General features: G+C 41.8%; 1 long non-coding RNA gene across 1 annotated transcript; it reads left to right on the top strand.

Annotated features, from left to right (window-relative positions):
* Positions 1 to 33: 33 nt before the first annotated feature.
* LOC148144529 (uncharacterized) lies at positions 34 to 22,760 on the top strand. Its single transcript, XR_015751758.1, has 3 exons — positions 34 to 218; positions 11,249 to 11,362; positions 21,626 to 22,760. It is a non-coding gene; the product is annotated as an uncharacterized LOC148144529 (long non-coding RNA).
* Positions 22,761 to 25,028: the final 2,268 nt, after the last annotated feature.

Below are 25,028 nucleotides of genomic sequence, written 5' to 3'. Positions count from 1 at the left end.
CCACTGATCACTGCACTTCAAATGTAGTTCATTGGCTGTGAAAGTTTTACCAAAGACACAATATAAAGCACTTTGTGAAAACGATGAAATTAAATCAATCGGCTGTGGGTCTCAGAAATCTGAGTATTAATTCTATTTCTGTCTCCACAGATGCTGATGGAGCTGCTGAACTTTTCCAGTGTGGGTGACAGGATCATATCAGTCAACATCGTTTCCAGGTGACAGTCTTTCATATCCTGCAACCAGTGGGCAGTAAGTCTAGTTCATGATGGATCAGTGGATCAAACAGTGTTGGGAAGTGGTGGTCAGGAGATGGATCTGGGGATAACTTTGATAAATTCCTGAGACTGTCAGCATTGTGCTAAAGTACAGCAGTAATGAGGAGAATGATGAGCGTAACTGTATCGGCTGCAGAGAGCTGGAATTTATCAAATGGTATTCGGGGTGAACCTGGCCTTGAGTGATTCTGGTGAGAGTGAATCTCAGCCCAGGTTACAATCTGCCCTGGCCTCTTTCCGATTGTACTCAATGGGATTGAAAATCTGAGCAGCTGTAAAACACACAGATGATTCACTGTAACCTGATGTGTTCTACAACCAAGACCAAATGCACCCTCAGTGTATCCTCAGTGAAACCTCATGTCAGGTCTGTGGGTAATCCTGACTCAGCCAGAGGCAAAGGACTCTCTGGTCTATGACAGCTTAAGGTGCAACAGATCCAGGATGGTTCAGAGTTTTAGGAAATGAAGTGGGGAGTGGTGGGGGTGGGGTGGGGGGTAGATTAAGCAGCCTCGGGATATTTTCTTTGGAGGAGTTGAGTTGGTTAATGTTCCCTTTTGGCCCTGGTGTAAAGCAGACAATAGCTGTTCACTCAGCAGTGGCTCAGTGGTCACAGTCTCACTTTAAACCTGAAGGTTGGGGGTTTAAGCTGATTCTTGGAACACAAAATCTAGGTTGATATTACTGAGGGAGTGCTACACTGTTGAAGGGGCTGGTCTTTTAGTTCAGACATTAAACTGACTCCTCAAATGTTGTTCAGTATTTATACCCAACCATCATCATTATAAACTGGTCAGTATCTTATTGGTCATGGGGTCCTGGTTTAATGACGTATTCACTGCTTCCCAAAACTGACAGCACTTCAAATCTACTCAAAAGCTATAAACTGCTCATGTATGTCCTGAACTCATGGAAATTGCTATATAAATACAAGTTATTTCCTTCGCAACTACTTTGAACACATGACAATGAGTTCTGGCTAATATAATAAAGGAGCTTTGATAGCTAGACAGAATATGCAGCACAGAATGTGTCCATTCAGCCCAACCAGTCCATGCTGGTATTTCTGGTCCACTCAAGCCTCCTTTTATTATATTCATTCCTGGAATGAGGGGTCACTGTCTGAGGCAGCATTAATTACCTCTCCCTAATTGCCCCGAAGAACATGATGGTGAGATGTTTCTTTAACCCCTGCTGACCATTTAGTATATGGACACCCACGCATGTTTGGAAGAGTGTTTCAGGATTTGAGGCCTGTGACAGTATACGTCCAAGAATATAGCTCCAGTCGAGATGCTGTGTGGATTGGAAGGGAATATGTAGGTGGAGATGTTCCAAAGCATTTGCTGCCCTTGTCCTTCTAGATGGTAGCGGCTGTGGGTTTGGAAGGTGAGTTGTTGCAGTCGCTAGTACATACTGATGTCACTAACCGTCGATGGTGGAGGGAGCAGATGCTGAGGGGTTTCGATGGGATGCTAATCAATTCTTCGAGGAGAAAGTGAGGTCTGCAGATGCTGGAGATCAGACTTGAAAATGCATTGCTCGAACAGCGCAGCAGGTCGGGCAGCATCCAGGGAACAGGAGAATCGACGTTTCGGGCATAAGCCGAAGAAGGGCTTATGCCCGAAACGTCGATTCTCCTGTTCCCTGGATGCTGCCTGACCTGCTGCGCTGTTCCAGCAACACATTTTCAGTGCTAATCAGTTCTGTCATATTTCCTCATCTAAACCATCATAACCATCCATTCCTTTTCTCCTCACGGCCTTGTCTAGCTTCCCTTTAAATCCATCTCCACTCTTCACTTCAACCACTCCATCCTTTAACAATTTCACATTCTCACCACTCTTCGGCTAAAGAGGTTCCAATTGGATTCCTTGGGAACAGTCTTATACTGATGGCCTCTAGTGATGTTGTTTAAGACAGAGATGAGAAGGAATTTCTTCTCATAGAAGGAAGTGAATCTGTGAAATGTTTTCCTGCAAAGAGCTGTCGAGGCTGGGTCATTACCTACATTCAATATTGAGATGGATAGATTTTTAATCACGAAGGGAATCAAGGATTATGGGAAAAGGCAGGAAAATGGAGTGGAGGATGATCAGATCAGTCATGATCTCATTGAATGGTGGAGCAGAGTCAATGGGCTGAATGTTCTACTCTGTCTTAGATCTTCCCCACAAGGTGAAACATTCGCCTTCTACTCCATTTAATCAAAACCTTTCAGAACATTAACGATCTTGATTTAGTCACCCCTCAGCCTTCTCCATCCAAGAGAGAAGACACCCGGTGGCCTGTCAATCCTTTCATTGTGTGTCAGTCACACACAGGAACTTAGGAACAGGAGTGGGCCACTGAGCCTCTCAAGCCTGACCTGCCATTCTAGATCATGGCTGACCATCCCCTCAATTCCATTCTCCTGCTTTATCTCCGTTTCCCGTAATGTCATCAGTCTCCAGATCCAGACTGATTTCTGTCTTGAACCTGATCAATGATTGTACTTCCACAGCCCTCTGGGTAGAGAGTTCCAAAAGATTCACCATCCTCTGAAAGAGGTAGTTCCTCCTCATCTCAATTGGAAATGGTCTGCCTCTCATCCTAAGATTTTTGGTTCCCCCGGCTCTAATCGCCAGCCAAGGGAAATATCTTGTTCACATCAGCCCCTGTAAGAATTTTGTATATTCAGTCAGATCACCTCTCATTCTTCAAAACTCCAAATAATACAGACACGGTTTCCACAGTTTCCTCTATCCCTCTTCATTAAACAACCTGCCAGGGATTAGTCTGGTAAACAACCATTGCACTGCCTGTACAGCAAGTATATCTGTTCTTGGATAAGGAGACCAAAACTGTACACAATGTTCTGGGTGTGGTCTCACCAAGGCCCTATACAACTGCAGTAAGGCACCTTTCCTTGTGTACTCAAATCCCCATGTAATTAATACCAACATCCTATTTGCTTTCTTCAGTAATTGTGGCACCCACCTGCTAGGTTTGAGTGACTCATGAACAAGGACACCCAGATCCCTTTGGACACTCGCACTTCCAAATCAGACTTTCTGATTCTTCCTGTCAAAGTGAATAACTTCAGACTTCTTTATATTATGCTCTATAAGCTCAATTCTAGCCCATTCACAGAGCCAGTCCAAATCTTCCTGAAGCCTGTTTGCACACTCCTCACAAATCATGTTCCCAGTCAGTTTGATGTCATCAGAAAATTTGTAAATATTCCCATTGATCCCCACATCCATGTCATTTATATGGATTGTGAGCATTTGTGGAACTAGCATTGACCCTTGTAGTACCCCACCAGTTACAGCCCACCTTCCTGAGAATGATCCATTCATTCCAACTCTCTGCTTCTGTCTAGTCACCGTTTCTCCATCCAGACTTGTATATTCCCCCAAGTCTAATTTATTACCCCCACTGTCAAATGTTTTCCTTTCAATATTAATCTGATGTTGATCTTTACAATAGAATCTGATTCTTCTGTCCTTTCAGCCAGAATATAACAGATCACAGGAATGTCTGAGTAAATGAGGTTGCTTTAAATTTTATCCTGAATTACTAACTCTAAAAATTTCCTCAGCTCCACTATCAGACTGACTGGACTGTGTCAGTGATAGGTTTGTTTTTAATTTATTCCCTTTTACCCTTATATCCTCCATCCACTTTCTCACTGTCATTGAGAATTTAAACAGCTTTTCCCCACCACTGAGCCAATCAGATTAAAAGCTCCAAGATCCTCAATAATGAATGCTGAGAGATTTGAAATGTCTGTTCAATGCTGACGGGATCTCACACCATACAGTGTACTGGGCCTCATCCAGTATATTACAGTCCAGCATCAACATCCTACTGCAGACCTCACCCCCTCACACTGAACTGATCCTTTCAACATCTTTCCAGAATGTTCCAGCTTTAACCCCATTGATGGGGGGTGGGGGGGAATGTTCTATTGGCATTGTAGGTCACAGAGGGAGAGAGAGAGAGAGGAGAAAGGTAAAGGTCACGGAGTGAAAGCGGGAGAAGAAGAGAAATAGAGACCAAAGGAAAGGGAAGGAACTGACAACAAAGGAAGGAAAGGTAGTGGAATACAAAAAGAAAGATGAGAAAGGAGGTAGAGTGCACCCAGTGAGTAAATTCAGACAAGAGGTTGAACAACGACAACTGCAGAAACACGCCTAAAATTATCCAAGTACGAGAAATATTTTTCCAGCGTTTTGTATTTTCCTGGGGAGGAAGAATGGGAATCACACAGACCGCAGTGTTTCACTCCAGTTAAACTGCCCCCTCACTCAGTGTTTGTGATCAGGGATGTTCCCACATACGGTCTACACTGCAGCCAAGAAATTCCTTCCGGGAAGGTGAGGGAAAACTGGGGTATTCAGATCGCCTGCCTGTTCCACACAGTGTCTGGTATTCAATTCCAGGTCAGTCCCTGAAATTCAGGATCAGGTGCTGGGCAGGAGGAGTGGCAAGTCAGAAACTGCCCGTTTTGTCTCACTCCCCGGGAGGAATTTCTCTCCCAGTGAATCCAGGGAGATAGAGGAGGTGCAATGAAACTTTAATGTGTGCTTTTTGTAAAATTCATCTTTCTAGGTAAATGTCCTCAGGGGGACATGTTGAAATCATCATTGTCCTTCCTGTTAATTCAGTTAACGATGTTATTAAAATAAATTCATTTTAAAAGAACAAAGAAAACTCATTGTAAAAATCACACAGGAGAATATCATAGTGCTCAGGAATAATGATAGAATCAGTTTCCTTCACAAAACTCTTGCCCCGCAGGAAAGTTGTGAAATATCAATTCAAGCTCCTTGATCTCGAGTGAATATAAACCTGTCCCTGAAAAAGGATCATCCCCTTCCTTTCCCATAAGCCTTACTTCCATCTGAGGGACCGTCTCCACTAAAAGGAGCAGTGGTCAGAACTGGCTGAATATCAATAACCTTGTTCCACTGACACTGTAATAAGAAACCATATTCCTGCCCTTTGGACTTAGACTCACGGTGAGATTTAATCACTGTCCAGTTCATATATTAGGGTGAAGTTTCCTTGTCAAATGTTTTAATCCAATGATTGTAAACTTCGCAACAGTGAAGAGAAAAATACCCAAATACTTTCTGAGGGAGAAGCTAAACTTGCTTCTGCATTCAATTCTAGTGCTTTCTGAAAGGATTTTTTTCAAAATGAAATGTTTCTTCTAGTTTTCCCAGACCTATGAATAAAACTCATGGCCTTTCGTGTTTACCTTTCCTGCTATAAACACAAGAGTGTAAATATCTTGTATTAACACTACAGGGATCTGCTTTATCTGTTTTCAGACAAAATGCTGGTTCTAATCACTGGGCTGAAAGGTGTTTCTGACCTTTCTTTTCAAAGGAGTAACACAAGCAACCAACACCCATTTACCTTGAAATTGAACTCTAATTTCTAAAAATAATAAACATGTAGAAATTTGAGCCTTTTGTCACATTGTGAGAGTAAAAATTTCTGCATTTTTAACAACGACTACTTAATCTTGATCAGGCCTTGCCCCCGGTATCAGGGACAAAGCATTTTATTAGAATTTTTATTAGATTCCCTACAGTGTGGAAACAGGCCCTTCGGCCCAAACAGTCCACACCGACCCTCCAAAGAGTAACCCACCCAGACCCATTTCCCTCTAACTAATGCACCTAAAACTGTGGGCAATTTAGCAAGACCAATTTGCCTGACCTGTACATCTTTGGACTGTGGGAGGAAACTGGAGCACCCGGAGGAAACCCACACAGACAGAGGGAGAATGTGCAAACTCCACACAGACAGTCACCCGAGGCTGGAATCGAACCTGGGACCCTGGCGCTGTGAGGCACCAGTGCTAACCATTTATCTTTATCTTTACCAAGAGTCAATGAGATTTTGTTCTGAGTGTGAACAGTCACACTGGCTTTGTTTCTGGATGTCAAATGATGTGGAATGTCCAGTGGCTAGAACTGGAAGGTTCAGCTCTGGAGTTTATAGTCTGATATGAACAGACAGATGAACATTCAAATTAGCAGCAAGAGTAGGTTAAATAACCCCTGAAGCATGGTCCACCATTGAGTAAGTTCATGGTTGAATTAATCGTGACCTCAAATTCACATTCCTCCCTCACTCCAATAAGCTTTGACTCTCTCGTTTGTCAAGATCTATCGACCTTCACCTTAAACCTGTTCAATGATCTTCTTGGGTTTCCTCTATCTCTACTCTGCAAATCAGATGCAAGTCAGTACAGCCTCCACTGTTTATAAGTGACCAACCCTGGTTTTGAGTCACATGTAAGGGTTTATCTGAGATGTTTCTCTCATGATATTGGGGAGTTGCACTCAGTTCTTCCATGATCTTCTGTTTTGTGCACCCTGACACGACCTGTATAGTTTTTTTTGAATGATGCCTGGAGAGATCGTTCCCTGTCCACAGCTGAGAATCAGAAAGAACGAAAACTACTTCACCTGTATCGAACTTCAAACATAGAATTCAGCAAAGGAGCACCAAGAAATTGGGAAAGAGAAAATAGAATCTGAATATAAAACAGCAGGAAAGATAAAAACAGAATGTAAAGATCTCTTTACATTAGCAAAGGTCCATTATAGGCAGAGACAAGAGAATGTATAATAGCAGGTACATCGTAGTAACTGGTCTTCTCCAGACCACAAGATTCTACAGAGAGTTGTGAATATAGCCCAGACCATCACACAATCCAGCCTTCAGTCCATTGACACCATCTATACTTGCCTTTGCCTCGGTAAACAATCAACATCATTAAAGGGCCCTCCGACCCCGGTTATACTCTCTTCCACTGTCTCCTGTAGGGCAGAACATACAACAGTTGGAAGATTCTTACAAACAGATTCAAGAACAGCTTCTTCCCCGCTGTTATCAGAATTCTGAACAGACTTCTCAAATGTTAATGTCAATCCCTCTCTCTGCACCATCTCAGCGGCTGTAACACTGCATTCTGCATTCTATTCTGTTACCTAATGCACTTTGGATGGTACCATCCATCTGCAGAGCACACAAAACAACACTTTTCACTGTATCTCAGTACATGTGACAAAAATACATCAAATTAATGTGCAGAAAAGGCAGACAAGCTAAATAAGGATTTACAGACAAAGACGCAAGGAGTGTCACGGAAACAACCAAGCCCTAGGATCCAGAGACAATATGGGACTGCAAGATTAGTAAGATCATGGAGGGAAACAGCATGGAAACAAATGCTTCTGTCCAACTCGTCCATGCCAACCAGACATCCCAAATTAATTTGCAGCATTTGGTCTATGTCCCTCTGAACTCTTCCTTTTTTTATACATTTGTGGGACTTGTGCGTCGTTGACTGGCCAGTACTGATAGTCCATTCCTATTTGCCCTTGAGAAGGTGGTGATGAGCTGCCTTCTTGAATTGCTGCAGTCCACTTGCTGTGGGTTGACCCACAATGCTGGTAGGGAGGGGATTCCAGGGGAGTTTGACCCAACAACTGTGAAGGAATGGCAGTATACCTCCAAGTCAGGGTGGTGAGTGGCTTGGAGGGAAATTGCAAGGGGTGCTGTTCCCAAGTACCTGCTGCCCTTATCCTTCTGGAAGAAAGTGAGGACTGCAGATGCTGGAGATCAGAGTCGAGAGTGTGGTGCTGGAAAAGCACAGCAGCTCAGGCAGCATCCAAGGTGCAGGAGAATCGATGTTTCGATCATTCCTGATGAAGGGCTTATGCCCGAAACGTTGATTCGCCTGCCCCTTGGATGCTGCCTCACGTGCTGTGCTTTTTCAGCACGACACTCAGCCCTTGTCCTTCTAGATGGAAGTGGTCGTGGGTTAGAAAGATGGTGTCGATAGATCTTTGGTGAATTTCTGGAGTGCATCTGGTAGATAGTATACACTGCTGTCTCTGAGTGCTGGTGGTGGAGGGATTGAATGTTTGCAGATGTGGTGCCAATCAAGCGGGTTGCCTTGTCCTGGATGGTGTCAAGCTTCTTGAGTGTTGTTGGAGCTGCACCCATCCAGGCAAGTGGGGAGTATTCCATCACACTCCTGACTTGTACCTTGCAGATGATGAAAGACTTTGGGGTATCAGGAGGTGAGTTACTCGTCGCAGTATCTCCCGTTTCTGACCTGCTCTTCGGAGCCATTGTGTTTATGTAGTGAATCCAGTTGAGTTTCTGGTCAAAGGTAACCCCAAGGGTGTTGACAGTGGGGGATTCAGTGATGGTAATACTGTTGAATGTTAAGGGACGGTGTTTAGAGTTTCTCCTGTTGGTGATGATCATTGTCTGGCATTTGTGTGGCATGAATGTTACACGCCACTTGTGGGTCCAAGCCTGGATATTGTCCTGATCTTGTTGCATTTGAGCACGGACTCTGAGGAATCATGAATTGTGCTGAACACTGTGTAATCAACACAATCCTATTAATATACCCATCCAAATGCCTTTTCAATGTTGTAATTGTACCAGCCTCTACCACTTCCTCTGGCAGCTCTTTCCACAGATGTATCACCCTGTGTGTGAAAAAGTTGCCCCTTAGAGCCCTTTTACATCTTTCCCCTCTCATCTTAAACCTATGTCCTATCGTTTTGGACTGTGCAACCTTGGGAAAAAAGACCTTGTTAATTCATCCTATTCATGCCCCTCATGATTGTATGATTCCTGTAGCAGGAAGATCAGAATTGAATGCAGTTTTCTGAATGTGGCCTCAAGAAAGTCCTGTCCAGCTGCAGCATGACGTCCCTAACTCCTGTATTCAATGCACTGACCAATAACTGCATAACACAGTGGAGCAGAAACAGGCCATTCAGCCCATTGAGTCTGTTCTGCTATTCAATGAGCTCATCCTCAACTCCACTTTCCTGCCTTTTCCCTATAACACGCACTTTTCACACTGATTAAAAATCTGTCTATCTCAGCCTTAAGGGTTTAATGGCCCAACCTGAGCAGTCCTGTGTGGCAAAGAAACACCGAGAGTCACTATCATCTGAAAGAAGAAATTCCTCCCCATCTCTATCTTAAATGTGTGACTCTTTATTTGAGTTTAGGATGAATAGAACAGCCGCGACCTGATTGAATGGCAGAGTAGACTTGATGGGCTGAATGGTCTACTTCTGCTGCTACATCTTCTGGAGATTATGCCCTCTAGTCCTACACTCTCCCACAAGGGGAAACCATGCTCCATATCGATACTCTCAAGTCCCCTAAGAATCCTGTATGTTTCAATAAGATCACCCCTCATTCTTTTAAATTCCAAAGTGTATACAAGGCCATCTTCCTCAACCTCTCCTTATAAGACAGCCCCTCCATAACAAGAGTAAACGCAGTGATCCTCCTCTGGGCTCCACCAGAACCAGGAGACACACCTCAGAATAAAATACAAACCTTTTAGGACTGAGTTTAGGAGGAGCTTCTTCACTCAGAGAGTGATGAATCTTTGGAATTCTCTGCACCAGAGGCTGTGAAAGCTCAGTCATTAATTCAGTTTCAGAGAGAGATTGATGGATTTCTAGTTACTAATGTCATCAAGGGATAAGGAGATACTGGGGAATGTGGCATTGAGGTAGATGGTCAGCCATGAACTAGAAAGACAGAACTGGCTCAAGGAGCTGAATGTTCTGCTCCTGTTCTAATATCCCTACTAATACTACAGGCCGTTCCGCTTTTCATGACCTGCTTTTCATCATTTATATAAATGATTTGGATGTGAGCATAAGAGGTAGAGTTAATAAGTTTGCAGATGATACCAAAATTGGAGGTGTAGTGGACAGTGAAGAATGTTACCTCAGATTACAACAGGATCTGGACCAGATGGGTCAATGGCTGAGAAGTGGCAGATGGAGTTTAATTCAGATAAATGCGAGGTGCTGCATTTTGGGAAAGCAAATCAGATCAGGACTTATACATTTAATGGTAAGCTCCCAGGGAGTGTTGCTGAACAAAGAGACCTTGCAGGTTCATAGTTCCTTGAAAGTGGAGTCGCAAGTGGATAGGATAGTGAAGAAGGTGTTTGGTATGCTTTCCTTTATTGGTCAGAGTATTGAGTACAGGAGTTGGGAGATCATGTTGCGGTTGTACAGGACACTAGTTGGGCTAGTCTTGGAATATTGCGTGAAGGATGTTGTGAAGCTTGAAAGGGTTCAGAAAAGATTTACAAGGATGTTGCCAGGTTTGGAGGGTTTGAGCTCTTGGAAGAGGTTGAATAAGCTGGGTCTGGAGCATCGGAGGCTGAGGGGTGACCTTATAAACATTTATAAAATCATGAGGGGCATGGATAGGATAAATAGACAAAGTCTTTTCCCTGGGGTGGGGAAGTACATAACTAGAGGGCATAGGTTTAGGGTGAGAAGGCAAAGATATAAAAGGGATCTAAGGGGAAATGTTTTCTCGCAGAGGGTGGTACGTGTATGGAATGAGCTGCCAGAGGATGTGGTGGAGGCTGGTACAATTGCAGCATTTAAAAGGCATCTGGAGGGGTATATGAACAGGAAGGAATGGGATGGATATGGGTTGGGTGCTGCCGGCTGGGACTAGATTAGGTTAGGATATCTGGTCGGCATGGACGAGTTGAACCGAAGGGTCTGTTTCCGTGCTGTACAGCTCTCTGACTCTATGCTTCTCTCTGATGGAAACTGCACACTCTTCCTGAAGTTCTGGATGGTTCTGCCTTTCTGCAGCCTGAGTCACAGGACTCCTTATTTGTCAGAAACAGCAGATTTTTATTCACTTTTCTCTCTGTTTCTAATGGACTACACTGTTCACCTCAGGTGTTTTAAAGACCTTGTTTAGGAGCATATAAATTAATCACCAGACCATGCAGCGCAACTCATGGGGCTCAGAAATGAAACTGAAACTATGTCCTTTCCCTCTTAACACCAATGCAGATCAAACACAGAGCTGTACATGTGCTCTCTACTCTAGAGCCCAGGTTTCCAAACAATATGAATAATATTGGTTTTGTTTATTCTTAGGTTATGGGAAGAACTGACAAGGCCAGCATTTATTGCCCATCCCGACTTGTTCAGAAGGCAGCTAAGAGTGAACCAGAATGCTGTGGATCTGGAGTCAGGTGCAGACCCGACCAGGTAAGGATAGCAGATGTACCCCCCTAAAGGAAACCAGATGGGTTTTTACGGTAGTCATTGCATGGTCACCATTAAGCCAGCTTTTTATTCCAAATGTTTATTGAATTTCACCATCTGCTAGAGTAGGACTCATGCCCATCCCCTCAGAACATGAGCTTGAAGTTCTGGATTATCACTTTAGTGACATTACCATGACAACCCTCTTCTTTATATATCATGGCCTTCATCACAATATCAAGTGAAGCACTGAGTCACCCTCTCTATCACTGTATTAACAGTAATTGTTCTCAAGGACATTGTCTCTGGGAACTGTAGAACCATTCTTTATCCACAGGAGTAAGGACATGCTGGTATCCTGCTTTTGGTTTTCAATAAATGTCTCACACTCCACTAACACCCTGCTATATGATTCCTTAAAAACTGGAATGACAATGAAATGTTTATAGTTTGATTAAAGTTGTGGCTTTCCAATGGTCTCGCATATATGGTTTTATAAATCTGGGAAGAACTAGCAAGTAAAAATGTGCTTATTACACATCATGGATAAATTCTTGGAACCCTTTCCTGTTACAGCTCCACCTCCGTGACCTCACTGAGCTTTCGGTGACAACTAGAGAAGCTGCTACTTTCACTCCAGTCAAATCAGCTCTAATATTCCTTATATGTTTGTCCAGACTGCTTCTGGATATTCCAGAAATAGCTGTCTGACAACCTCAGAGACAAACTCCTGTGTTATGAAAATAGTCCTTTTTGTCACCTCAATATCTACAGCTGCCTCTTCAGAAAGCAAGGTTTTTGTACAAGCAATGCCCACTTTTCTTTTGGCCACATCGTCTGTTTGTCCTTTCAAAAAAAAATTTTAAATGCCTCTATGTCCCTTTCATCAAACCCCAGAAAGGCTTTCATCAATTTAAAAATCTTCCCACTGGCTCTTGGGTTGAATCTAGGTGTTTCCACACTGGAAAGCTCCTCAGCGTCTCAGCCACCTTCTTTCTCCCTTCCAGCTTTCTATCCCAGTATTCCTTTTCACACTCCCTTTCCTTTCTCCTGTTTCACTTTTCAATGCTCATTCACTCTCTTTCTCCTGCACCTAAAATTCCAGTCTCTGACTATCCACCCGATTTATGCTTCTCATAATTTGGTAGAGCTCGATCAGGTCACCCCTCAGCCTCCATTGTTCCAGTGAAACAAATCTGAGTTTATCCAACATCTCCTCATAACCAAAACTCTCCAGGCCAGGCAATGTCACAGTAAACCTTCTCTGCACATCCTTCCGAAGCATCCATGTACTTCTGGTCGTGTGGAGAGCAGACCCCCATGCAATATTCCAAATGTGGCATAACTAAAGCTTCATTCAGCTGTAACAGAACTTGCCAACTTTTATATTTGATGCTCCAGCCATTGAAGGAAAATGTGCTGTATGCCTTCTTGACCACCTTATCCACCTGAATGCCCAGATCCCTCTGTCTGTCAATGCTCCAGTTTTTAAAATTCTCTCTCTCTCTTCTCTCTAAAGTCCTCATTCTCTGTTTCTTTTCCTTTTTCATCATTTGAAGGTGGAGCTTCCCCATTTCATTTGCTTTTTCAAGCTGCTCCATCAGGAACTGAAGCCTCGATAATTCAGTTCACTCGCCTGTGGTATCAGTTTGCTTCTTTTCCAGTTTCAAATGCTCTGCTATTACCCCAATTATGTCTGCTTTACTTGTCCCTGCTTTTAATCCTAACTTCCACTTCTCCACCAATTCTAACAGCCTGGCTTTGGTTACGTTTTGTCTATCACTCAGGGATAAAATGTCCCTCTCTAGGAAAGTTTCTCTAACTGCCAAAGCCATTTATCCTTTACCAATTATTATTCCCTTACTTCCACTGACATGATTTTGCCATCGGGTATCCCACAGTGAGCCTCCTGTTTTATGTCTGACTGAGATGAGAAAAGTGCACTGTCTTTCTGATCCCACTTCTCTATGGGTCACAACACACAGTTAATTAATGCATCCAGCTCCCAATCTGACCAGTGGTATGCTTTCTATACCTTAAACATAGAATAAAAATATCCATCCATTCACCAAGTGTTCATCAATAAACACATAATGTGAGTGCTGCAGAAAGAGACACATTTGTTAACGCTTGTCACCCAGAACTCATCAGGATAATTGACAAGAGATACCAAAGTAAAGGGAAAACAATATTGGATACTATATGACAGGGGAATGCTGAGTGGTTGGCAAATAAACTCTGACTGATCGAGGTGTTGTCTTGGAGAGTGCAACATTTAATAAGGACACGCAGTTACCTGCCAAACTTTGGTTAAAGTTTAAAACAAACAGGTTAACCTTGGCCCCATCTGATATTCTAGTTATTGATGTGCTGACACAGAATATTTGCAGGCTGCTGAGTTAAGAGAAACATTCACCTGAAGGCACAATCTTCAGAGTTGGAAAAGAGCATTTATAAAATGTTAAATTGGTTCAATTTAGTTGAGCTCACTGAATTAAATGTCTCAAATAAATTCTTCAAACAATGTTATTCAAATGCTTCAGGTTTGATATCCAGGGAGATGTACCATCAGTGAAGACAAGGATATTGAGTTACTGAATCATATTCAATTTTATGCAGTCCTGAAGGTACAATGACCTATCCCTTGTTCATCCTCCATTCACGGTCTCACACTCACAGCCATGAACACTAGCATTCACTCACAAACATTCAGATCTCATATATGTGTTACAACATGGAGTTGAACCCCTCTGTTAATAAAACCAAACACTCACAAAAACTCACCTCACCTCGTTAAAATGTGAGTGACAGAGAACTGCCAAATTACACTATTTAGAGAAAATAACATCAATTTATTTTTTAACTCTAAAAGTGAGCATTAAACAACAACTATTCACAACTATAAACCCCACTTTCTCTTAACAGCTTACTATCTGCCTCCACCTGTATAACAATATACTGTTCCAATCAGACATTTATTAAAATTACATTGACTTAATTTCAAAACCACACAGTCGCTGTCTTCTTCTGTGTCTTCACTCTTCCAGCTGCTGATTTTCCTGGGTCGTCTTCTTTCTTTTTACTGCAAGTATGTTTCACATGAAAAGGGCCCTTTGATACAAAGTGTTTTCTCATTCCTTTGAGAGCAAGGTGTTAGATGGTCAATTAGCTCTCCATGAGTTTCTTCACTCGACAGCAGTTGCTCTCTCTCTCTTAAAGGTACAGTACGCACCTGCAATTTCATAACACATCCCTCCTTAAGAAAAGATGAACCCTCATAATGAAAAGATCTAATTCTTAATCCCATTACTATGAAACATATATGTCATTAATCTAAGTTATACTTTCCAGATGAATTTCTGCACACATATGTAACATTGGAATCAGTCAGATCTTACCTAAACTTTTTCCTTTAAATCCGCAATAATACATCAGCTACCACAGTTTTACGACCTGCAACATGTCCAATTTGTAATTTAAAAGTCTGTAACATAAGACTTCAACAAAATAGTCTCATAACATTGTCTTTAAATCTTTCCAAGAATGTAAGAGGATTGTGGTCCATGTTCCCAACCGTCTCCAACACATTGTCCATCACATAAACATTAAAATGTTGTGAGTCCAGCACCAAACTCAATAATTCTTTTTCAATGGTATGGCATTTTCTCTGGTGGGTGCTGAGTTTCTTTGAAAAGTAGCCAATTGGCCATTCAATCCATCATCATCTTCCTGTAGCAGTACAGCTTCAACTCCTATACTGCTAGCATCGATTGCAACTTTGAAGGGTCTCAAAACATTTGGTGTAACTGCAACTGATGTGGTGTTTAAAACAGCCTTTCAATTCTCAAATGCCTCCTGACATTGTTCTGTCCAATGGAATTTTGTGTTCTTCCTTAGTAAATCTCTTAGTGGTACCACCACACTGCTGAAGTTTGGAACAAACTTCTCACAGAATTCCACTTAGTCTCAAAAATGGAAGCACCTCTTTCTTTGAGGATGGTTGTGGAAATTCATCGATAGCCTATGTCTTTGCTTTCCTTGAGATGTACTTTCCATGACCAATGTTATGTCCCAAGAACATCACCTCTGCCTTCACGAATTCTGTTTTCTTAATTTTATTACCAGTCTTGCTTCTCGCAATCGTTCAAAGAGCTCTTTCCATGACTCGCTAAAGATCACTACATCATCCAGATAAACTGCACAGTTTGTTAATCCGGCCACAACTCTGCTCATCAGTCTTTGGAATGTGGCTGGTGCATTCATCATCCCAAAGGGCATCACTTTGAATTGATACAGCCTGTTTGGGATTACAAACGCAGAAATTTCTTTGGCTTTCTCTGATAAAGGTACCTGCCAATAACCACACAGTAAGTCCAACTTCATGATGTAAGTGGCTTGTCCAACTTTCTCTATACAGTTCTCCAATCTTGGTATTGTTATGGCATTGACCTTCTGATAGTCCACGCAAAATTGTTGAGTCCCATCAGGTTTGGGAACTAACATGATAGGTGAACTTCACTCACTCTGGCTCGGTTCGATGAGATTTTTGGTGAGCATCTCATCCACTGCCTTCTGGACCTGTGTGGCTTTGAGAGGATTAAGTCTGTAGGGGCGTTGTTTTATCAGCACAGCATTCTCTACTTATACCACATGCACAATAGTATTGGTCCTCCCCATTTTATTCCTGCATATGTCCTCATACTGCTACAACAAACCTTTAACTTAGTTTTTTGTTCCTGAGACAGGTAACTCACTAATCTATTCCACTCCTTGAGGACGTATTTTGAGACACATCAAACTCCACGAGATCTGGATTTGATTCCTCACTGGGGGAGGGGTGGTAACTAACACCTGTTTTTCCAGTTCCGTGTCTCCATTATAGTAAGGTTTCAACATGTTCACATGACATAGCCGATACAGTGTTTTATTTTCTATCTGACATCTTTACCAGATAGTTTACCTCACACAACTTTTTCTCAATTTGATAGGGGCCACTCAAACTGGTTTTGAAGGGATCTCCTACCACTGGTAACACTAATACTAATACACCATTCCCATGGGAAAACATCCAAACTTTAGGTCTTTATCTGCCACCTGCTTCATTCTATGCTGTGCCCTCTTCAGCTGTTAGCTGTTTGGCTAACTCACCTACCCAACTTAATCTCTCCCTCACCTCAGATACATAATCTAAGTGTGATCTCCAACTTCAGTCCTATCAATTTTTTTAAAACATTAATTTCAAATGCCCTCTCACTTCATATCTGAATATTAATTTTAAGGGAATAAACTGAGTAGATTAATTTGGGGCATCTCAAATGGCAAACAATACAAATGGGAAACCTTTATTCTAATGACTTGGGCTTTCATGACAGTATGCTCTTCAGGGTCTCCAGGGTCTGGTGCCACCTTTCCAAAACTCCCTGGGATTCAAGATGGCACGCACTTGATTTAAAGTGCTAGACACCTAAGCTATCCATGACTTCCGTAAACAGCCTAGCAGTAAAATTAGACCCTTGGTGTGACTGAATCTCTTGAAGTAGCCCATGATGGGTGAAGAAAGCTTCCAACTCCTCCACCAACCTTTCGGCCTTAATACTCTGGCATGGAATTGTCACCGGAAATCTGGTAGACATATTCATTATGGTTAGCAAGTACTGGTTCCCACTTGTACTTTTTGGGAGTGGACCTACACAATAATCATAACCTGTGTGAACAGCTCTTTGAATGTGGGAATTGGCTACAAAGGTGCTGTTTTTATTACTGCCTGTGGCTTACCTACCATTTGGCACATATGACATGTAGAGCAAGATTTAACCACATCCTTGTGCAGTTCAAGCCAACAGATGACCTCCTACGGGTATTTCATGTGCTACCCATAACACTTCCTGTCTGTATGCTACTGGCAACATAATCTCATGCACTTCCACCCATTTCTCCTCTGCACTAACCTGTCATGGTCTCCATTTTCATCTTAGGATTCTATCTTTAAGATAATAAACTTTGGGAATACATTCTGATTCCCTTTCTGAGTAGGCATCAATAAAAATACCTTTCTGTTGTAAGTCCATGAGCCTTTCAGGATTAAACACTTCCGCCTGACTCTCTGCCTGTTCAGGTTTTTCCTGCACCATTACATCAAAAAGAGTGTCCATGAACTGAACCGCAACTCCTTCATCTTTCTCTTCAGTTTTTGCTTGTTGCTGTGATTTATGATAGCGGGAACCTACTACACAGGGTATTTGTTTTTTAAATTGCTCTCATGAACAAACTGTTTCCTGGAACTGGCCCTCTGTCAGTCACTCCCACTATTACTTCCCCAGCCTTGATTTTGCTCTTCAACCTGATCTTATTCAGGGGAAACGCTAAATTTCTGTCCATCTATTTCACAAATTAACACTCTCAAATAACATATCAGAAAGAGTGCAAATACTTTCATCTCTTACTATTAGAGACTGATTAGCTCCCATATCTCTCCAAATTGTAACATCTTTCCCTTCTCTCTCTGTTTTTCCTGAGTAAACTTTACCCACAGAGGTGAAGTCTTTATAGCGATCAGGCACTAACTCAATAACCAGCCCCTGCCTCGGGCTGTGCACTCTCCTGCAGCTCCTCAACTTTTCTTGGTATTTCCTTTACGACTGTCATTAATCCCACTGGCTTAGCCTCTTTCACCACATCTTTTCCCACAGTGCCTTTCTTCAACGACCAGCACTGTGATCTTATGTGTCCCACCTTCTGGCAGTGAAAACACCTTTTCCCAGTGCCATTCTTAAACCACCGGCACTGTAATTTTATGTATCCCAGTCCATTTCTGTGGAAACACCTTTCATCTCCTTTCTACTCCCTTGGGCTTCTTTTTTAACCTGTGTAAACTATCCCACTGTGCTTTGTTTTGTAGTAAAGGCTCTCCCCTTCTTCCAATTTCTATCCCGCACAGGATGAAATTCCTTTCGGAAGCTAAATTTCACTTTGTGCACTCTTGTTTACTCATCTGCCATCTCTGCCACTCTTCTCACTTCTTCAACTTTCTGTTCATCCTCGTGAATTCTTATCATCTCTGGAAGTGAGTTTTTAAACTCCTCAGGCAGCATAACCTCTCTTAGTGCTTCACATATCATCTATTTTTAAGGTTCGTACCCATCTAAAATCTTTCAAATCAACACAAGTCGGACCTGGTTCCTTCTTTATGTTTCTGAACTGCTGTCTCTCTCTGCTTCTGGAACCAATTCACAAACACTCAAAATAGTCTTTTTGACATTTGCATATTCTCTTGACCCCTCATCTGACAGCACTGCAAATACCTCACGACGTCTGTCTACCAGCTTAGTCTGAACAAACATTACCCACAAGTTCTCTCACCACTCCATCTGCCTAGCCAATTTTTCAAATGAAGTAAAGAAGGCTTCAACATCTTTCTTATCAAAATGTAACAATATTTTAACATATTTGTACACATCACTACCTTCTCTCTTCATCTCCAATCTGTTAACTTGACTTTCCTGACTAAAACTTTGGAAGTTCAGGTTCTCTCTCCATTGCTCTTTCTTTTTCTCTTTGCTCAGCTAAGTCCCTTCTCTCTCTTTCTTTTTCCCCTAACATGGCTCCTCATTCCCTTTCTTTATCTTCTAACTCCGTTTGCCTCAATTGTAATTGAAGTTTTTCTAACTCTACTGCACTTATCTGTTTCTCTGATACACCTCAGTGGTTGACCAACTCCATTACAATTTCAGCTTTTTTTTGTCCCTGGTTAAACCCAATTCTAACCTGTTTGCTAATTCTAAAAGAATGTCCTTCCTCTGTCTTCCTGAACATTCTTGGCAAATTTGAGGAGTAGTTTCAAACCCTGGGACCTCTTTAGCAATCTTAAAAGCCATTTCCCTCACTTTTAATTTAACCAACCACGAGTAATCAAAATTAAATAAATTGTCTCACTTAAGTTTTATTTAAAGATCTAGGACACTAATCAGCAAGTTTTTAAATCTGCTGGGATCTTTTGCACCCCAAATCGATTCAAATCTGTGGCAATCCCTGACTGGATCTGTCTAAACCTGTCCAAATCTCGGACCCGAATCCCCAAACTATTACAACATGGAGGTGAATCCCATCTGTTGATTAAACCAAACACCCAGAAAAGCTCACATCGCTTCATAATCTGTTAAAATATAAATGAGAGAACTCCCAAATTCCACTATTTCAAGAAAATAACATCAATTTACTTCTCTAACTTTAAAAGTGAACATTAAACAACAACTATTCACAACTATAAATCCTGCTTTCTCTTAACTGCTTACTATCTGCCTCCAACTTTAACCAACATGCTGTTCCAATAAGACACTTATTAAAATTATATCGACTTAATTTCAAAACCACACAGTCGCTGTCTTCTTCTGTGTCTTCATTCTTCCAGCTGCTGATTTCCCTGGGTCACCTTCTTTCATTTTACTGCAAATATATTTCACATAAAAAGGTCCCCTTCATAGAGAGTGTTATCTAATTTCTTTGAGAACAGGTTGTTAGATGGGCAATTAGCTCTCCATGTGTATCTCTCTGTGCGGCAGCTGCTCTCCTTCTTAAAGGTACAGTACATGTTTTCAACTTCATAACACATATATCCTCTCTCATACTCACACTCACAACCTCTCTCACGCACAGTCACACACTCACTTGCTCTATCTCTCTCACATACTCACTCGCTCTATCTCTCTCACACACTCACTCTTTATGTCTCTCTCTCTCACACACACTGACTCACTCTCTCTCACACACTGACTCTATATCTCATATATACACACTCTCAAACACAACCCCACACACACTCTCAACACATATACTCAGTCTCACACATGTTGGCTGTTGTCTCACTAAATGCCTGGATCATCACAGCAAGACTCCCTAAATGTTGTCCTCTGCTTCTCCAACAATATAGACAAGCTCACCACTGAACAGCCTCATTGTTGGCTGTCGGGGTGTAAACAAGTGTATGTGTGTGTGTGTGCTCTCAGTGTTTTACACAAGCTCAACATTCTTATTTTGTGGTGGTTTCTGTATACAATGACAAAAACCCAGGGAATGTGTTGCAGTCAGGAATCTAATTGAGGGGTTCTGGGTGGTTTACTTACAGAGTAACAGATAGCCAGGAATGATTTACAGGCAGAAATCTATTCGAGGGAACTGTAGATTCAGTGTTAACTCTGAAACCAACAATTATTTCCAATCTCTTACTGTGCTATTGACATTTTACACAAAATTGTGGAAGCAACAGCAAGGTCATGTGATGCAGCATCACTTCCTTTGACGATGTGTGCTGTGTCTGATTAGCATATTATACTATCAGAAGTGACAATATATTCTCCAAATCCCAAGCCCAGGTTGTTTCTGTAAATGGTGAACAACAGTGTTCCCAGCACCGTTCCTTGTAGAATATCACTTTCCAGCATTTGTCAATCTGAGTAACATCCTTTAACAACTACTCGTTTCTGTTTTGTAGCCAGCTTGTTTTCTATTCTGCTGTTGTCCTCTGATTCACACAATTTGGTCTTTGCAATTTTATATCATCTAGCAGTAACTGCACATGTGTTACATCTAGTACATGAATCTTATCTACCCTTTCTGGTACTTCTTCAAAGAATTCAATTTGGTTGGATAAGAAAGTGTTTCATTTTTTATTCCACATTGACTATACTTTGTGATATTTTTAGTTGACACTTTTCTGTTAGATTTCTTAGTGAGGGTTCCATTACCTTTCCCACAAATGATATGAAGCTTCTTGATCTGAATGAAAGTATGTAAATTGTGGATGTGATTTATCCAGACCAGGGGCACTGTGTATACTGTACTAGCCCTGAACTATCCCTTCCCTGGGTGTGCTCACTGTTGAAGGAGTTACAGAAATGATAAGAATGCACTGCAACAGATATATGTTTATAAATTCAAGCAAAGAGAACAGTGTCAGAGAACGAGCAAAAAGCTGATGGGATTTGTATTTTTAAGACTGGAGATAGATTGAAAGCTTCATAAACCTCTCAAGGAACTGCTCCCGCTTTCTAGCAGCACAATGATTGTTTATGATTAATATGTGACAGATGTCCGAAACTCAGTGATAACATCAAGATTAGTTCCTTCTCCTTCCACTTCCTCTCAGAGATCACAGTCAGGTTTAATCTGAGCAGGGGGACCTCCCAGAGGGACTTGGTTACTAAAAGGAATAAGTACACTGATACTGATATGAAAATCAAATTCGAATTTATTCTTTACTCCAACAAACAGGTGTATATTTACTGAAAGGTGACAGACCGGCAGAACTGAAACTAATTGCAAAAGACCTCCAACATCATGGCTTTAACCTTACAACAGAACAGATTTACCCGACAAAGAACATTCAGATTCTCCTGTGAAACATGTCTACAAGGAAATTGGACTCTTGCAAAGAGAATTTTGTCATCTGTTAAGTTTAACATTTCAGTTTATGTAAAGAAGGTTCTCAGAAAAATGTATCAGCACAATTAGTGTCTGACTGTACACGGACTGAGGGAACTACACAAACACACATTTATCATGGGAGACAGTACACAGATTGAGGGAACATTACAGAAACACGGTGACAGTATGGGGACTGTGCACTAATTGAGGACACTATGCAGGAGCACAGTTACACAGTGGGACTTTATACAGATTGAGAGAATGCTACAGAAATACTTAATATGGGGCTGTATGCTAAAAGATGGACAGAAACACAGTTGCAAGATTGTACAGTGTGAGCTAAGTACAGATCATGGTTACAGCGCTGAATGTACACAGAATAAAGGAACTATAGAGAAACATTTACAATGTGGGACTGCACACAGAGTGAGAGACACTGTAGCATATCAGTTACAGCATAATTGTACACAAAGTGAGGGAACTCTACAAAAACAGAGTAACAGTGTTGGATCACATTCGGAATGAGAGGAATATACAGAAACACAGTTAGACTGTGTGACTATACTTTCAGGATTCACTGGGGTGTGTGGTAGATATCAAGTTCTCTCCTGGAGTTAGCACAAAGTTCCAAATGTTAAAATAAATACACAGAATTTCCTATTTCATCTGATTAACAGATCCAAACAGACAGAAAGCATGGACCAAGTTTCTGTGCTGAGCAAGAAGAAACAAAGATTGTAGCTACAGATAAACATCTGCATATAACACAACAAACTAAAACTCCAATTCCCTTATAAACTCCCACTTAAACACAGTCAGAAAAACAGACAGGGAAAAATAGGTTACAGACGGAGGGAAACCTGGAAACATTTCAGTGGTTTCTATTATCAGATTGCTGAGGTGATCCTTATGATTATTATACTAGTTAGAATGTTGCTTTTCAATCATATTTCTGCAAACGTTTCCACTGTTTTGCAAGAGACATAAAGTGTATGGTTCACTGATAAAAGGGCTCTGATGTTTCAGTTAAAAGTCACAGCTTACAACAACTACTGAAGGAAAGAGGAACAGATTTTCATGTTTAACCATAGAGAGCAGAGAATCAACTCCCATGGAGATCAACTGACTTCTCTCTGTGATGTGTTTCCACCCAAAAAGGTTCAATTCCCAGAAAACCAATGACACAGTTGTTGGCAGGAAAAAGGCTTTTGCCATCAATAACTGGTCACTAGTCCATAGACCAATACATAGAAACATAGTTATGTGTGGAATGAAACACAGTAAGGGGATTCTACAGAACATAGTTGCATTGTGGGACTGTACAGATATTGAGGAAACAAGCATAACAGAAACCAGTGTGGTGCTTTCCACGGATTGAGGGAATGTTGCAGAAATACATTTTAAATCATAACTAGCACAAAAGAAATTGTCTGTAGCTGTGTGATGTGAATGACTTTGGTTCCAGGACCTCACAGCCGCAGTTCCTCATGACAGTGCCCCAAGTCCAACCATCTTTAAGAATGGCCTTTGCTCCATAGTTAGGAAAGAAGTGATAATGTTTTCAGTTGATTGCACAATGTATAACAACCATTCACAACTACTCATACATTGCAGCAGTCCATATCCTTATGTAGCAAGATCTGAACCACATTCTCTCTTTAGTAACAAGTAACTTTCACACAAGTGCCAGGCAATGACCATTTCCAACAAAGGAGACCAGAGCTATCTCCCCCTCACATCCAATCTCATTATCATCATTGAATCTCCCACTATCAATGTCTTGGAGTTACCACTGACCAAAACTGACTCGATCATCCATCTCAATACTGTGTCTCCAAGACAAGATCAGATGATGAGAATTCCCTCATGAGGATCTGTCATGGAAAATAGCAAATTTCTTTCCCCAAAGGTCATCAGTAAAGCAGATGGATTTTCTTCTGAGGATTGACAGTGATTTCATAGTCATCATTAGGTCAGATTTGATTCCAGATATTTCTTGAGGTCATCTGACATGGTAAATGGGATTATATGACCCGAAAACATTACACTGGGTTTCTGTATTATATCAGGGGAGGTATATTGGTAATGTCACTGGGCCAGTAATCAGAAATCCATTATTAATGTTCTCAGGACATGGGGTCCAATCCCACCATGGGACATGGTGAAATTTGAAATGATTAAAAATCTATCATAATAATATACCAATGGCGATCATGTAACCTCTGTCCTTTGTAAGAATCAATGTAGTTCACTAATGGCCTTTAGTGATGGAAATCTGCCATCCTTGACCCCAGGGCAATTAGGAATGGGCACTAAATGCCAGCCCAGCAAATGATGACCACATCTCACAAACAAATAAAAATACAAGTGCACTGTGATCGCCACCACCTCCTCCCAGTATATGTGACCCCACTATGGTGATCAGCGATTTTAATAATGGGATCAAAAACACCAGATCCAAATTTGCTTTGCACAGAAAGATAAGCAGCACTGTAAATAAAACATCAGGAAGCATCAAATTAGCAAGAAATAATAGACCAAACTGTGGCAAATAAACTCCAGTGCAGGCCAGTGTGTGGTCATCCACTTCAGAGCCAGAACGGGTTGATCTGAATACTTTGAAAACAGTGATAAGCTCGGAACACTGATGGTACAAAGACTCATAGGGATACATGCAGACAGATAATTAAAATATCACCATTGGTTACAGAAAACAACAAAACGTGTTTTGAGAATGTTAGTGTTTGTAACTAGATGCTATATTTGAGAAAGCCAGGTGATGGAGTATAGAACTGGAGCCATATTGTGACACATCACCATCCACCTACATCCGCATCCTCCCTCATCCTAATCCTCCCTCATCCCCATCCTTCTCATTCTCATCCTCCCTCATCCTCATCCGCCCTGAACCCCATCCTCCCTCAACCCCATCCTCCCTCATCCCCATCCTCCCACATCCCCATCCTCTCTCATCCCCATCCTCCCACATCCACATCCTCTCTCATCCCCATCGTCCCTTATCCCCATTCTCCCTCATCCTCATCCTTCTCCCACATCCCCATCCTCCCGCATCTCCATCATCCTTATTATATTCATCCTCCCTCATCCCCCCTCAACCCATCCTCCCTCATCCCCATCCACCAACATCTGCATCCTCCCTCATCCCCATACTCCTTCATCCTCTTCCTCCTGCATCCCCATCCTCCCCATCCCCATCCTCACTCATCCCCATCATCCCTCCTCCCCATCC

Source organism: Chiloscyllium plagiosum, unplaced genomic scaffold (assembly GCF_037043375.1).
Source record: "Chiloscyllium plagiosum isolate Xiang-an unplaced genomic scaffold, Cpla_swu_hap1 HiC_scaffold_27, whole genome shotgun sequence".
Classification (NCBI taxonomy): Eukaryota; Metazoa; Chordata; class Chondrichthyes; order Orectolobiformes; family Hemiscylliidae; genus Chiloscyllium; species Chiloscyllium plagiosum.
The sequence above is the reverse complement of the archived record's forward strand: the minus strand, read 5'-3'. Positions and strand labels throughout refer to the sequence as shown.